Source organism: Gavialis gangeticus, unplaced genomic scaffold, assembly GCF_001723915.1.
Source record: "Gavialis gangeticus isolate Ggan-Ray unplaced genomic scaffold, GavGan_comp1, whole genome shotgun sequence".
Classification (NCBI taxonomy): domain Eukaryota; kingdom Metazoa; phylum Chordata; order Crocodylia; family Gavialidae; genus Gavialis; species Gavialis gangeticus.
The window spans coordinates 18,320,863-18,327,909 of record NW_017729031.1 but is presented as its reverse complement, the minus strand read 5'-3'; positions in this window follow the sequence as shown (position 1 = coordinate 18,327,909).

Here is a 7,047-nt window from a genome sequence, read left to right as displayed (position 1 = left end):
TGGGGCCTTCTTTCTACTCCCTATGTATTTAAAAAAGGACTTCTTGTTGTCCGTAATCCGGGAAGCCAGCCCCTGTTCCATCTCTGCCTTGGCCTTCCTAACCATCCCCCTACATCCCCGAGCAACTGCAGAATAGTCCTCCTTAGAGATGACCCCTCCTTTCCATTGGGAGTAAGCCTCCTTTTTGGCAAGGAGACATTCCCGGATGTTTTTATAGGTCACTGAATAGATCATCCCCCTTTGCTAGTATGAGGTCAAGCAGCACTTTATGTCTTGTCTATGCATAGACTTCTGGAGTCAGAGAGATCTTGTCCATGCTGTGAGGAAGCTTTGCAACTGTTTGGATTTAGCTGAGTACTCTTCTCACAAGATGTCTGGGTAGTTGAAGTCTCCCATGACAACCATGCACCAAAAGCATGCAGCCTCAGTCAATTCCTTGTTTGCATCCAGGCTGAGCTGGAATTGTATAGGGGAAATCTTATCTCAAGACATAAACTAATCATTAGCTATTGGAATGAGGAACACTTTAAAACTGGCAGGTTATTGCATTATTGTCCACAACAAGTGTCAAGGTGCCTTTGCCTAAATTATGATACTAGAATGCAACATTGCGTTGAACAATATTGAATTATCTGCATTGGTACTGCATCAATAAATGTGATGGAGTACGAATCAGCAAAGGCAGAACACAAGCTTTTTTTTTTTACTTTGTCCAGATCCTGCTTTACTACTAAGCTGTATTCATACCTCTAAACTGTCATTTCATCCCAGTCCCAACTCCAGATGGCTCCTAGACTAATCTTTGGCAACAGGAAACAGCAACCAAGAGGCTATTCTGGGAATAAGGAATTGCTGCTCTGTTTTCCCCCAAGGCAGGGATGGGCAAAATATGGTCCCCGGGACATAAGTGGCCTACCAAGTGATTCTGTCTGGCCTGTGGGTCACTGGCATGGGTGGTGGCTCTAGCTCTATCTTCTGCTGTTGCCACAGGGGATGCTGGATGTAAGCAGCCCTGTCTGCCCACCCACATATCAAGCACTGCAAGGTAAGCCATACTTGAGCCCTAGCAGCCCCACTTGGGCTGGGCCAGCAGTGCCCCACCTAACTGTGGCTCAGAAGTGGTGGGAGCTGCCCTGGGACCATGCAGAGGGTGCTCTGAGGCATAAGCTCCCTTGTGATTTGGGAGGTGGCTGGGTGGTGACAGGGGTCTGTGGGAGGTAGGGCTCAGTAGGGCTCAGTGGGCTCTGTGGGAGGTAGGGCTGGCTGGTTTTGGTTCCCTTAGGAGAGAGACTATTTTGAGCAATTATGCAATTGTCTCTATATATACTAGTCAAGAAAACATATCAAGACAAAAATAACTTTGAAATAAAATTTAAATATTTTATAGTAGATGTATGTTTTTTAAATCTATAATCTGTTAAAATTTGTTGACATCATCACCATTCATTTTATGTGTGGGGCCCTCAACAGCTCATCAAAACTCATTAAATGGCCCTCCAGCCAAAATAATTGCCCACCCTTATCATAATTGCTCTTACCCTCATCAATACTTCTGAAAATAACCTCTTATAGATGAGAATAAAGAGGGCACCCACAATTAATTCAACAACAATTCGTTGTACCTTGTATATTTTATTGGCAGAGTACCTATTATTTGTAATGGATACCAATGTATTATTGCTTACACAGGACTGTTGGAGGCACTACAGTAGAAGCTGCATGGGAGGGAAATCTTTGCACCTGAGCATTCCTCAGATGGCCTTAGCATTATTTTGTACCACCAGAACACTTTATCCAGGCATTTGCTAACTTTTAAGTAGAGCAGAGTCCAGGATGCAAAATTCAATTCCAGAATTTCCAAGGGGTGAGGCTGTTTACACCTAGGTATTGGATTTTAAACTGAATGTTATTTGTAGAGCTGTCAATCACTGTTAATGTGCATGATTAACATGTTAATTGGTTCTTGTGTTATTTTTTTAAAATGTGTTTATCATGCATGTGGATTTGGAGCCCATGCCCAGGCTGTGCTGTGATCACCACCATCTCCAGGCTGCGCAGCAGGGCAGTGGTGGCAATGCAGAAAACTGCAGGGCAGCTTGGGTGTGGGCTCTGGGCTGCTGCAGCAGGAAGACAGCAGAGGATGCATGCGCACACAGACACAGACAAGCAGCCGCTGCATGCTTGCAGCCAGGAACACAGCCCGGCAGCTTCTACAGCAGTGTCCAGCAAGTCTGTAGAGGGGAAGGGGTGGAGGGGCAGATCCAGGCCCCCACAGTGAGAGAGGGAGTGGGGCAGGGGTGGGAGCTGGGGTAAATGGGGCCCTGGGGTTGGGGCGGGTCATGGGGTGGAGCCGTGGGTGGGACCCTGGGGGTCAAAGGTTATGGGGGGCACGGCTCCCCACTGCTGTGCCCATCCCCAGGGAAGGCATGGGGGGCATGCACCCCCCTCAAATTTGTGTGTGGGGCAGAGGCAGGCTGCCCACTGTGGGATGGGGCTCTGCGCTTTATGTCCTGGGAGCTGTGCAATGCCATTTTGTGCCTCCTGCCATCGGGTGGGCAGGGGACATTTGGCCAGTGTGCAGCTCTCAGGGCAAAGGCAGCAGGGTGTCGAGCCCCAACCTGCAGTGAGCAGCCCACCTCCACCCTGCACACGAATCTGAGGGGCACAAGCCCCCCCATGCCTCTCCTGGGGGTGCGTGCAGCAGCGGGGAGCCATACCCCTGGATGAGCCACCCTGGCTCTGGGGCCCCATTCACCCCTGCCCCTGCTCCGCTCCCTCCTTCACTGTGGGGGCCTGGATCTGCCCCCTGACCCCTTCCCTGTCCCCCTACCCCTTCCCCTCTGCAAACTTACTTGTTGGGCACTGCTCTACATGCTGCTGGACTGCATTCCTGTAGGGTTACCATATTTTGTTTAAAAAGAGGACACCTGTTGGGGGGGCAGTGGTATGTCTGCCCTGCCCCTGCCCCTCACTCTCAAGGCACAGCCTCTCCAGCCCTGCTGCATTCTGCCAGGGTGTGCAGGGACCCCCTCCCCAGGCTCCAAACCCTACACACACCCAACACCTCTTACACCTTCACAAATTTCTCCCCCCTACACACACCCCACCCCCACCCTCAACCATATGAAGTACCTGCATAATTTTGAGTTTTTCTATACATAATTTTGAGTTATCTGTGTGATTAAAATTGTGATTAATTGTGACTAATGTGTTTAATTGCACAACTAATTGTGATCAATTTTTTTAACCATTTGACAATCCTAGTTTTTTGTTAATGTAATTATTTAATAAATGTATAAAGCAAGCATTTTGGTGGTCTCAAGGTCTGCAATACATAAAATAATGACACATTTCAGTGCAAACAAAAATGTTAAGCTTCTATTTCCAAAGCTACATATTTCCCATTCATTTATACCAAACTCATTCCTCTTCCTTGATTCTTTTAGTTTGCTTCTGCTTGGCCTTGAATAATTCTAAGAAAAAAACCAACCAACCAAAAAAAACCCCAGAACCCCACGCAAAAACCCTCCACACAAACAAAATAGTAATATATACCAAATTTGTTAAGGTTGGATCTTCAGTCAATATAATGAATGAAACCATATGTTTTCATTCTCATGTTTATATTAGATTGTGTTTCACCTGGACAGCCTGCCGCTAGTTAAGGGCCAATCACAAAATCCTAATCTGAAAAAAAAATTCCCACTAAAATTAAATGGGTTGCCATAACATTGAAGTGAGTCTTGCCTGAGTAAAGACTGCAAGAGTGGCCTTCAAAAAAATATCCATTCAGCTCACTCAGGGAAGTACAGTTGTGTTTAATTATGTAAATATTAAGCTCAGTGATTGTTCCCACGAGTGAAGAATAGTCATAGGTGAAGGTTTTGAAAGACTGCAAGACTTTTGGGGCACATGCTGTGTTGCACAGTGGTAATATGTTTTGTATAGTTTAGAATACACTGCCAGGGCCCTCTTGTAATTTTAGTTGACAGTAAATAATAATATACCTTCATGTAACACACTTAGTTTTTTAGGAATAGTTTTTTTAGTAATGCCTTTCTTGCCCTAGCTCTATATTCCTGATTTTTGTTTTTTTGTTTTTTCCCCCTCAGTATACTATATGTACTTCTTTGTATTCTATATTTTCTCGAAATTTATAATTCTATGTTTCAGGTGTAGGACCCTGATTCAGGAAAGTGTTTAAAGACAGGCTTGACTTTAAGCATGTGCTTAATTCCTACTAAAGTCAAAGAGGGGGTTTCTCTTTGACAAAAAGAGGAAGTTAATTTGTGATAAACTTGTTCTTCACTGTAATAGGGTTAAAATGATCAGCTCCTTGCAGGATTCAGCACTTACTGAAGAAGGATGAGATTATTCAAGTGATTAAAGTGAAGCACATATGTAAGTGTTTTGCCAATCTGAAGAGTGAGGAAGCAGCAGTGGAAGCTTTATAAAAATAGACTCTGAATGCTTTTCCTCAAAGATTTATTTTTAAACTGAATCAAAACACATGTAAATGATTTTACATTCTTCTCCTTTATGTACTTATTGTTGCTTTTCTTTATCACATTGTATTTGAAACAGTAGAGCACTAAAATAGGATGAGCAAGCAGGTATAATGTGGTAATCAACCCTCTTATTGTTGGTGTTATGATGCAAGTGATGCAACTCAAGGTCTCTTATCCTTCAGTAGCTAGACAGTAATTGTCTGATGCTAATCATGATAACTGCACTCCCTGGAGTTACTTTACTGCTGTTAAGAAATATCTTCTGGATCTCTTACATGGTCATGATGAAAACCCCCACAATCAATTACTCTAGTGAAAGTTGAATGATTATGATGCATGTTCCTTGGCACAATGATTTGCACAAATAGAACATTAGATGTTTTTTTTCTTCTAGGGGAGATAATATTTTAAAGTAGGAATAATTAAATCTGGTATGAAAACTTCATTCATCGCTGAACTTAGGGCCTGCTGTTCAGTAGGACAAGTATTTTATTACCTGTATGCTACCTTCCTGTCTAGAAAGCAAGGCTGTTAAAGTAACTGATCATATTAACAGATTACTTTTGAAAAATGTAGCTTCAAGAAGTAATCAATCTGGGTTTTGGCATGAGAAGTGAATGCATATTACATCTTGGTATTTGTCTTGGTGAGTCTGTCAATCCTGTGTAATGCCTTGGTATCCATTACAGCTAATAGTTACTCTGCCATCAACATATACAATGTACTGGGAATTGTTGCTGAATTAATTGTCAGTGTCCTCTTTATTCTCATCTATGAGAGGTTATTTTCAGAAGTATAGAGATATAGCTTCATTAGTGAGACAGTTTGGACCATGCTGTCGAATAAGCAGGAGACCAAACCCTAGAAGATTTCCATTCTGTCTCGTGCAACAGTGTATTGTTTTAGAATATTAATCTAATATAAAAAATTAATAATTAGGTTTTTGACACTAATTATCACAGATTAACTTCTGGTAAGACACTTTATTATCTGAACTTTCTTTGAGCTTCATAACTGGTCTGGAACATGCAGAAAATCAGAATTTCTCATGCTTTCTTATTTCACAAAGGCTGAAAAAACAGCTTTGGGGAGAACTAGGATTTGTGTTAATTCAGTCTAGACTCTGGCTGTGGCCTCATGGGGGGTCAAGCATTACACTTGTTATATGGCATTATATAGTCACTTCAATGGATTTCTGATTACACAGTGTTGGTGGTGGAACACCAGTGATTACTTTGGGGTTGGGATTCCACCCTTATCTTCTCTGAATCAGTTCAGCCATCTGTCAAATAGGGAGAAGAAGTTACCTACATTGCATGAATCTTATGAGACTGCCAATTTGATGTTTGAAAAACCTCCTTGAAATGCTTTGATGGAAGTGTTTTTCTGTTTATTAGTTTTCTTTTTCTGCTCCTGGAGAGAAGCAGGAAATGCAAAGATACACAAGGCTGACATTCAAAGAAAGGTTAAGAATTCTCTGCTGTGGACTTTGAGCATAGATTTAAGTTGCTTCTTATTTTGTCTGAACCATTTTGCCTATCACTAGTAGCGATCCTAGTGACAATTTTACGGAGCCAATTAATTTAATTAGACTGACCGTTGTCCCACAATGCATACATTCAACAGAGCACAGAGCTTTTCCATTAACCTAAAGCAGCCTTCTCATCTGACTCTTCCTCTTCCTCTGAAGAGTGTGCATGAAATGTCATGGAGCACTGTGGTCCTGTGTGTTACCAATTAGCTACATTAGTCTTAACAGTTAAATATGGTAGGCCAGCGTCTGCCCTATCATATGATGTTATGACGGGTAATTTGGAGAAACTCCATTGATTTCAGTGGAGTTTCTTCAGGGCCACATCAATGTTTTCTTGCCTTATTTCTGTGACAGAGAGAAAGCTAAAAACAAATTGAGGGATTAATATACAGTATACCACTGTGAGAGAAGAATCTGCTGTTACAGTAGTACATGTCAAAAGAGAACTAAAGTAAATGTTACTTTTGAGTCTCACAAAAAGTGTATTCAAAGTTGTTTGTGTGGGAAATACAGGCAGTCCTGAGACTTATGACACAATTGGTTTTTGAAAACCATGTCTTAAGTCGAAACGTTGTAACTCAGAACTGATTTTCCCGTAGGAAACAATGTTATAAATGGGGGATTGGTTCCTGAACCAAGGCCCAATATCCTATTTTCACCAAAAATAACCCAGAATTTTGTACTCAATCAATTATAGATGAGTAATATAGCTACATTAAAGTATTTATATTGTAAATAGCAATCATATTGATTTGGAAGGCCTTCTTTGAGGAGACTTTGCTGGACTTGTTGAAGGGTTCTTGGCTGGAGTCTTCTCAGGAGTCTTGGCTGCAGGTTTTTCTGGAGTCTCGTCTGCTTTCTTAAAGAAAGTGTCCAAGGAAGTTTAGACAGATGTTCTCCAGGGAGATGGGTGACACAGCAAACTTGTTCACTGGCATGGCGCCAGGTCAGATCAAGCTTGTAAAGTCGAAACTGACATCCAAACATTGGAACAGGGTGTCAATC